The sequence below is a fragment of the Centruroides sculpturatus genome, unplaced genomic scaffold (genome assembly GCF_000671375.1).
Source record: "Centruroides sculpturatus isolate CEXI.00-Female unplaced genomic scaffold, Cexi_2.0 scaffold1063, whole genome shotgun sequence".
Classification (NCBI taxonomy): domain Eukaryota; kingdom Metazoa; phylum Arthropoda; class Arachnida; order Scorpiones; family Buthidae; genus Centruroides; species Centruroides sculpturatus.
In genome coordinates this window covers 75,711-85,701 of record NW_019385188.1, presented here as the reverse complement: position 1 = coordinate 85,701, position 9,991 = coordinate 75,711, and positions in this window count along the sequence as shown.

The window sequence follows — 9,991 nt, the reverse complement described above, 5'->3', positions numbered from 1 at the left end:
TGTAGACTTTCATTTTAAACAATTTCTCTCAATTATAAATATATAATTTTGGGCCCTCTTATAATTGAGGCCCCAAATAAATATTGAATATAACGAGCCACTGATTATTAGACATTGAAATGTAATTAATCTATTTACATTTTACTCCTATTATTCTTCTTTCTAACTTTAAATTCCTTCCCCCTTCAATAAGAGGAAGATCAAGAAAGGTAATTTAACCTTAATTTCGGACACAAAAATGCCTAGAAAATATGATTTAAGTGAAAATAAGCGGTGATAAGCGGTCAATTTTTTATTAATTTTTAAAATATATGCTCTCCACCTCAAATTAGTAGCTTGCCCCTGTAAATCTTACTTTTCCTAACAGCAACAGAGTCGTGCAGGTCATCCACATAACTCCATTCTGGATAAAACGTTTGAATTGAAATCAAGGGCTTCCGTTCCAGACCGGAAGTTTGTATATAGTTAATCGGGCCCTCCTACCCTTATTTGTGTCTATAGTTTTTTTTTTTCAAATTGCTGCCCAATTATCGCATTGAACAGGGAATCCAATTGATTACTATTATCGTTAAATTTGCCATTTTCTCCAATTCTAGGTGAGAAATATAATCTGATATTTATAAAATTTAAATATTTTCTTTTCTTAACACCATTAAAAGCTTAAATGAATTATAAATTTAAATATCCTGTGTCACTTTTCCCTTTACTTCCTCCCTTCATCTCTACTACATCGAATTGATTCTTTCCTCTCTCTCTAAGGATAAATCTTTCTTTCCCTATAATTAATATTTCACAGGCCCCAGATAGAGTTGAACCGGCAGAATCGTACGATTCGGGCCCTAGATTTGAAGAGGCCCCAAAATTTCATCTCTTATATAAAAGACTAAATAGCAACATATTTTATCGTAGAATTATTATAATAATATTGAACAGTTTAATCTTAATTAAATTATCTAATTAAACATTTCATATAAAGAGATTAAACAACTTAAAATTAAATTAAATTGTTATTGATAGTATGAGAGCTATTTTAACATTTTAATATAAATATTAATCATTTATTTAATGGTTTTGAGTACTTCTCTGGTTTGTTCGCATTCGTACCCAGTTATAAGGATTTCGGGGGCGAAAGGCCCCTGAATACGAATACGAAGGGCCTCAGAATTTGATCTGCGATGTAAAGAATGTGATATAAATTAACATTTTTATATAAACAGAAACTGAGGCAGGCCCTTTAATTTAATTTATATATAGGTCATCTACATCTTTTTGTGAAGCTACATAACAACTATAATTACATAAATAAAACAGAAGGCCCTTATATTTATGAGCGATTCATATTCCACAAAGATATGTGGATTTCTATAAAAATATATAAATTTAATCAATAAAAGCAAATTTTTCCCCATAGTAACATAGTTTTTACATAAATTTAGGGCCTTTATATGTTCAGGATTTATGTCATAGAAATCCGTGCTCTGCAGACTCTCTCTGTATAGACTTTTAAATTTTTGGCGTCACTTCATTCTAGTATATTGCAAAGGCATTACTAATGTAAAAAGGGCCCTTTAGACAGATTTTTTTGTAAACTTCATCGCTTTAATTTAAATAAGAACTTCAAAACTAAGCTGAACTTACACGTAAACTAAACAGAGTGCAACTTAATTTACTTGTCAATTCAACATATTCTTAGGGCCCGACGTTACAGTTTAGGGCCTGGCGCTTCTAAATTTATTATTATCTAGCAAATGGTGAAGATTTTTCTTATGGCTTAAGACTACAGCAAGTTTAAATCGAGGGTTAATTCAATTTTTATGAAAGTTCTCTCATGGTGGCCCAGATAAGTAAGGCCTTGTCCTCGATTGCTTCATTGTGGACCTGAAAATAAGGCCTACAGAACGATAATTAACACGATTCGGAAAACATACAAATGCAGGAGATGGAACTAAAACGTAAAATTCGATCGATAACTGCAAAACAAAACAGGCAATTATAAGCTGCTCTCATTAAATTTACGGTTTCGATCGATCACACTAAACGTAATTAAAGATTGTATCCTCAACTGTTATTATCATTTTATTTTAAATTCGTTACGTCATAATATACCTGTATTGTTATTCTTCTTGACAAGGATACGTAAAGACAGATCCAGTGTTATTTATTATGAGGTATAGCGCTAGTTCACTGTTAGAATTACTAAAATCGCACCCTCTATTCGTGATTCTATTATTGTTAGTGGGGTGTGCCTTGTAAGTTATCAAGTCAAGGCTTAAAACTTAATTTCTTTACATGCTTTTGGTGTATGTATATTTAATAATTTCCTGTCTGTGTGAGATGTATGTGCTGTGGTGATCTGGTGTGTTGTACGTGTGTAGAATGATTGTGATTGCGTGTACAGCACGTGGTGTAGTACGTACAATGCATGTGACCAAGTGTGTAATGTGTTGTTGTATCTAATACAGTGTGTGATGCATGTGTTATTGTTAAGACTTGCAGTGTTGTTTAGTGTAGTATACGATGTTTCTAGAATTGTGTAGTGTAGACTTGTATGAGAGAGGACTTATTTAGCTATAATTTTCTTATTTTTAATTTTAAAATTCATACAATTTATAGTGAATTTAAATTGTAAATTAATTATTTTAAATGTATTAAGAGTCTGTTATAAACTAAATCAATTTGAAATTCTTATTTAATATCGATTAATAAACTCAGAAATTTCCTTAATCTTAGCATTGAATTAATTAATTTATTTCAAAGATAAATATTTTTACTCTCTGTTAATATAATTAAAATCCACGAAATTGTTGATTCAAACAATAAAATTAAATATGCATTCAATACTATATTAATGATAATATTATGATTTAGTGCGAAGTACACATCAATCAAAGCATAAGATACGTGAGATGGAACACAAATGAGTGTCACACAAATGAGTGTCTCACAACCTCACCAAAACTCATAAAAATTTACGAAAACTTTCATTAATATCACTTTTATTGTCTTCTACATGAAAAGGCCCGATAATAATGACCTTATACAAAGATAATGGACAATTTATAAACCTGGAAACTGATGAATCTTCCTATGTATTACCACTTTTGAGACATCCTGGATCTTTAATTAAAGTTATTAAAATATGAACATATAAACATTTAATTTGGGTAATATACAAATAAACTTAGAATCCTTTAAGTATTTCATTCGTTTAATATAAACATAATATAAATTAAATTTGTACTTTCTCTAGAAAACGAAGTAATCCAAAAGATTGTGAAGAGTTTCAGTGGGATTAGACAAAGTGATCTTCAATTGTTTCCTTTGTCAATAAAGCTTCAATGTATTTACAGCCAACATTGATAGAACGTGTGTAGTAGGATAAACACGTATATTCCCAAATTAAATCAAATCAGAGGAGGAGGAGGAGCACAAAAATCACGTTTTAACCGAACAGATACAATAATAAATTGTGTTCAGTGTATACGAATTCATTACAATTACCGTATAAACTATATGGTAATTGTGGAGCGATATTTAGCACGCCAAATACAAATTTGTTACTTCTTTTACGGAAATGTCTTCCGCAAGTCCTGAAATGTCACCAGATCAAATTTGTTTGCATTTGGACCGTTAAACAGCTGTTTAGACTGCTTCTATAAATTTCTCTCCACATATTGCAACACCCTTCTTTACCTTGGTTTTGATCTCTGGACGTCATTTTTATTGTTGACTGCTAAATTGTTTAAGCAATTGCAAAATTCTTCAATGAGTTTTTCTAGAATTTCTTTTATTTTTAACCGAATCGATAAAAATTTCATTTTTTTCCATCAAATTTAAAAATTGTTTTTTCAATCGATTAAAGTATATTTTTAATTTCGATGTTGTTTTTGATTAGAACCATTCAAAAATGTGTTTTACAGAAAGCAATTTCTTTAAATTGACTTTATAAATAAATAAATTGTAAAATGAATTTTTTAATATAGGCCTACATATAAAATAAGCTAAAGTTAAACTAAACAAAAAGTTATCCTGGAAGTAGGTACGATTATCCAAGAGTGTACGGTCATCTGCTATATATTTTTCTACAATTATTAATTAATTAATTTTGCTTAAACTCAGATAAAAGAAACCATCAGAGCCATTTAGCATTGCTGGGCACACGAGGGTACAGTAGGGGTATAGAAGGATCAAATGTCTGCAGGATATTTGATCCTTCACTTTGTAAGGACACAAAGCCGTTCTAAAGGCTATTCTTTTACGTAAAGAATGCCGTCTTGCCAAACAATTGTAACACTAGTACTTTCAGTTACATTCCTATCTCGTACATCAACAGGCAAATCTTCATTCTCTGGCAAGACACTGGGACCGTGACACCACTGGTAGGTTCACCTACATTTTCATCCCTAAGGTTGACACTACTGCGATTCTTTGCCACTTTTACCTTAATTATACTCTCACTCAACTACTTACAGGACACGGCAACTTTAAGCAATACTTGCATAGATTTAACCTTGGGGACAATGCCATTGTGGTATTAGGAAGACCAAACACCACTTCACTTAGTTTTTCGCTTCAATAGGTACAATCACATTAGGGATAGTTTAATGAAAGCTGCTATTCTTGAATTTCCTACTAACAGCCACTTGGCACTAATTTCTACACCTAGCTATTCGTGGCGGCACTCAAATATTGGTGTTCGCTACACTCACGTTTTCTTTTAGACCCTTCGGGGGACTACGGCCTTGCAGCCTAAAAACTGCACGCCAACATCAAACGTAGAGGTTACTGTAGCATCAGAGGGATCCTACCTTTCTCTATCATCTATCTCCTCTCCCTCCTTCTTCCCCTTACCCCCTTTTCCTCCGCTAAACACCTCGTGTACGGCCGATCTCTTTCATGTTTGTATGCCAACATGTGTTTTCGTATATAAAGATTACTGAGCTATTACGTACGAGTCAATTTATCATAGAATAATCACCTCTATATCCACATTTCTTATATATACAGTATAAGATAATGGATGATTCTACTTCATATTGCTATAATTTGCAACCATCTATCCTAATAATACAATCGATCGACATTCAAAACATTAGTTCTTATAAAGAACATTAATAACTTCTTGGAACTGACCCCATATTTCANTATTAAAAACTTTTTATACTTTTAACTATTATAAAATGGCAAAAAAACCTTTAATTTTCGAGGTAGTGATGGGTTTTATTATAAATTGTAAATGTTAATAACGAGTAAAATTGTTATTAAGCCAGAATCTATTGGAGATACGCACGACTCCCTTTATCTCTCCACCCCCTCGATCTTTAACCACCAAAATTTAGTAGTGTCAATGCCCCTAACACCCAAATCTCCCTGCAAAATTTCAGAAATGTTTGACAAAAATCGCAGGAGTTATTAAACTTCAAAGAGGGTGAAGAAAATCGTCCACAGTAAATGAAAAGAATGGCGTATAGGTGTATAGAGTTTTGCATTCTATCAATGTTATAATTCAAGACATTGTGATTGTAATATGACCTTAAAGACCATGTTACATAAGGCCTTTAAGGCCCTCTTTATCCAAGACATGTCCTACATTTTAACCTTGTTTTCGATGTTTCGAAGAAAATTTTAAATTATTGCAAATTTCCTGCATTGTAGAAATTAAATAATTAAAGTTTACAATAAATTTGTTGATTTGTGATGTAAATTAAACAGTATTTGATAATAAATGTTATTTTCTGGGGAGAAACATGTGTCCTACATTTTGTCCTAGTGTCCTCCTTTTTCATTCACCTACATTGTATGACTAGTCAAGAGGAGTAACCATGTATAGAATATTATAACTAAAGGGATCATTTATCCTAAGAAAGAACCTGAGATTTCAGCTGCCATTATTAGGGCCTTCCTCACAGGCCTCAGACCTTTACACGGACCATACTGAGCGTTCTACTATTGCTCGAAAAAGCCAAATTTTGGATACTCCAGTAAGTTTCATCTATGAGATTAAAATTTATCAGGGTTTTTGTGTAATTCTTAATTACCCTGCTGTAGATTGCAGGATACCTTATTATAAAAGATTGGAATGGGTAATAATTCACAAGAAGTCTCTTCGGAATGAAGAAAAGATTTGTATTGATTTAGTAGTCAGAGAAACTTGTAAATTTCTTATAAATTATTCGCTTCAGTTATAAGAGAAAGCAATAAAATATTAATTTATTTATGAAAGAAGGAGAAATAATAATTTATTGATGTATTATTTCTTTTATCACAGCGTTTCCTGTAAAACAAAAATTTCAATTCACAACCACAAAATATAGGGCCTGAGAGAGACCAGATGGGGCCTGACCATTTGAAAATATCGAGTTCAGCCCTATTCAGGTTGGATTAGATTCGATGAAACACGTAAACGATCTGCAAAAAATGGGTTTGTATGCAAGGCCTTCCATACAAAGATAGTGGACTTTCTGGTCTCTCTCTCTATGGAAGGCCTTGCATAGATATACAGTATATAAGGTCCTGTATGTAGATTTGACACGCTCTTTACCATGATTTTAACGAACCAACTGCATTATTATTTGATGTAAATCTTATATATTTATCCCTCCACTTAAGTACTTAGATGTAGGTGCGTACATCCTACACTTAAATATAAATTAATATTCACGTGTAAGTAGTTATTTAAAGAAGACCTTAAATAAAGAAAAGATGTGTTTATATAATGGTTGCTTGTTCTACATCATCACAATACTCTTACAGTTCTTCAGATGTTGTCTTTTGATGTGAAGAGCTTTCATCCTCACAGATGCAAACACTTATAAGAAAGAATTAAAGACCACGTAAGTGTTTGTATTCGTGAGAATAGAGGTGTTATCGAGTTATAGTGTAGGTTCTTGTGGCGTTTAGAATTGATAGAAACGTCACTTCTTATCTTACAAGAATCCTATCATCGTTCTACGAAAGGGATGCAGTATGGTCATTGGATTTTTGGAGCACTTGCAGAGATAATTATATAATATACAGCCGCTAACTAAGCGGGATGTTTTTCCTCTATATAATAATATCCTGCAACGAATTTGACACTAAGAATGCCTGTCAATCATATCTATTATGAATTCAGCTCGGTCCACGGATGATGGAAGGTAGAGTATGTCCCTCAGGTATTTCAACGATTACAGCTGTGATCCGGTTGCACGTTGATAGTTCCACCAGAATGCCTTAAAATCCCCATCCAAATATACTATAAAAAGGCTCGAAGAGACTTGCGTATTCACAAATTTTACCGTGCGTTTGTTTGGAGGTCTTTAAACAGCTTGTTAGAGTTACAAAGACCACCAGAACGTATGAATCAGTGTATATTAAGCTAATATTGTTTACAAACAATGAAAATCAAGAGTGAGATTCTCTCCTCCTTGCTGTATACATTTACATAATATATATGTTATGGACAAAGTGATTAATCGGGCATTATGAATAATGACCAAATAGGGCGCGCAGTGTGATAAATATTGATTAATTTATCAAATTGATCGGTCATTATGAATACTGCTATCGTCTAGTCGGGCAGTAATGATAATAAGTTGAGGAGTGATCATCCGACATACGCTAGCCAATCGGCACGCTGAGTTGCGTGTGCGTATCGTGTTTAGTACAGAATTTTACATTTGATTTAAAAAAACTCCACTTATTTCATTTAGAAATATTTATTTTTTGTAAATTATATCAAAGTACAGTCAACCCCCCTATAACACTGTTGATTATTCCGTTTTATATGCATTCCATGTTGTACGAGTCACTTAGATTTTACAAATACGTGACCCGTTCACAGCCCTGCATACGTATTTGTAAAATCTAAGTGACTCGTACAACATGGAATTCATATAAAACGGAATAATCAACAGTGTTATAGGGGAAACAATAAATTGGTTTCTGGAATATAATAGATTTAATATACCGTATTTGGTACCCAGTTTGTAAAGTTTTTTTTATCTTTAACCGCAACAACGACACCTTAAATATTTTTTCCATCACTGCGGGCTCGATCTACATCAGGTACTGTACACGAATCCTTACTGTATCACCAACATTAGCTGCTGTGTATTTGGAATTTGATGTATTAATCATTTTTTCTGCTTGCCTTTTAAGATTAAACAAAGGTATCTCCCTTGTTTTAGACACACTTCTTATTTTTTCTTCTATTTTTGGATCAATTATTTGGATTGTTTCTTCTTCTTCATTCACCAGTTCTGTAATACTATCCTGGTTTAGATTTTTTTTTCACGTAAAGACGATGTAGATCTTTGAACTTCATCAGTTATATTGCTATGTAAGGGTGTCATTATCAAATAATCTTTCATAATGTTTTCTTAGACGGTACCTGGACTTTCAGAGTTTGAGCAACTTTGACTTACTTCGTTGATAATTTTAAAAATTATGATCACTTCCCCCTTAATCAAATCACTTAGTCCATAACATATATATACATAAAAAAAATCAAGAATCGTTAAATCAAGAGTCCAAATTAACCTGTTAAAGTTAGAACCTGTCAAAGACGGAAATGAAACAACTGTCGACAAGAAAAATTAATACAATACTGTATACGAACTTCCTGTATGGATCGGAAGTAGCGTGACTTTTTAAAATTAAAATATGGTTAAAAATGTAACCAGTTTAAGTTTTCATTCAGAATTCATTTAATAAATATTAAATTTGAAGAAGAGGAAGAGGGAGGAGGATGAAAGAGACGTGTAAAGAGAGCCAACAATTAGTAAAAATTAGCCATAATTACGATCTTTATTAATTTATTAATTTATTTTATGTTTATATGCTTAATTTCCTTCAATAAAAAGTAATCTTAAAACTTATTCCTTTTTAATTTATACGTTTTCTCAACATATCTATGTACAGTACATCTACAATACCCCTGATACAGGGTATAAGTTTATCGTTTTTACAGCCTTTCCATCGTCTTAAAAACTTATTAATTATAATTTTATAGTAAAATTTAACTTCCAAATTTAATTATTTTTTTACTTAACAAGCTTGTTTTTATAGTTTTATAGCCAGAAAAAAATTTCATAAAGAACACAATCATACTGGCACAACGTAATGGAAAAGTTCTATCCAGTACAAATTAATGATTAAAAATACGAAAAAAAAAGGAGCAATTTTTACTTTCAAAGTAGATTTTAAAGAATTATTTGATTCAAAATAAACATTTAACGTTGTTTTAATGATGTAATTAAGGTACAGATTTTACTTTTTTTGCTCATTATTTTAGTATAAAAATCGCCAGCATTTCTTTCCAATGAAATGCTTTTTATTATTATTATTATTATTAATACAAAATAAAATATTGAACTATGAGGCCATTAATACAATTTATCTGTAAATGTAAAATATTAATTTAGGATCATAAATATTTGGCNTAAAATAAGTATAAAATTTGTAAAGTTTAAGGTAAAATTATATAATTTTTGAAAAATTAAAGTTCCTACGAAACTTTTTCTTAATTTTTATAATATTTAATTGCAGAAACTTTTGTAATTTCTCTAAAGTTTGCAATTAAATGACATGAAAGCTTTTCTGAACAATCGTCTATTTTTAGATAATAAAAATAATACTAACTTAATCTGAACAATACTCTTTTCTATCTAACGTTATTAAAATTAACTTAAATTCAAAAATTTAATTCACTCGAGGCCTTAAAATGGCAAGTGTCCGGGCCTCAATCGACACCTGAATTACTCCATTATTTTACAAATCAGCTGTCTACAAATTTCTCTTTTCCAATTGACGTCACAATGATTCACCGACCTTGAAACACGTGTAAACGTAACACTGGAAGTGATTAAACGTGCCAGCCCTTCTGTTTGCATTGATAAAATTTTGTTTCGTGATTCATTTCGCGACTTCAGTACCTTGCTGTTATTGTTATACAGTCCTATACCTTAATATTGTTTGATTTACTTTATATAAACGGAATCTCCTGTTTGTC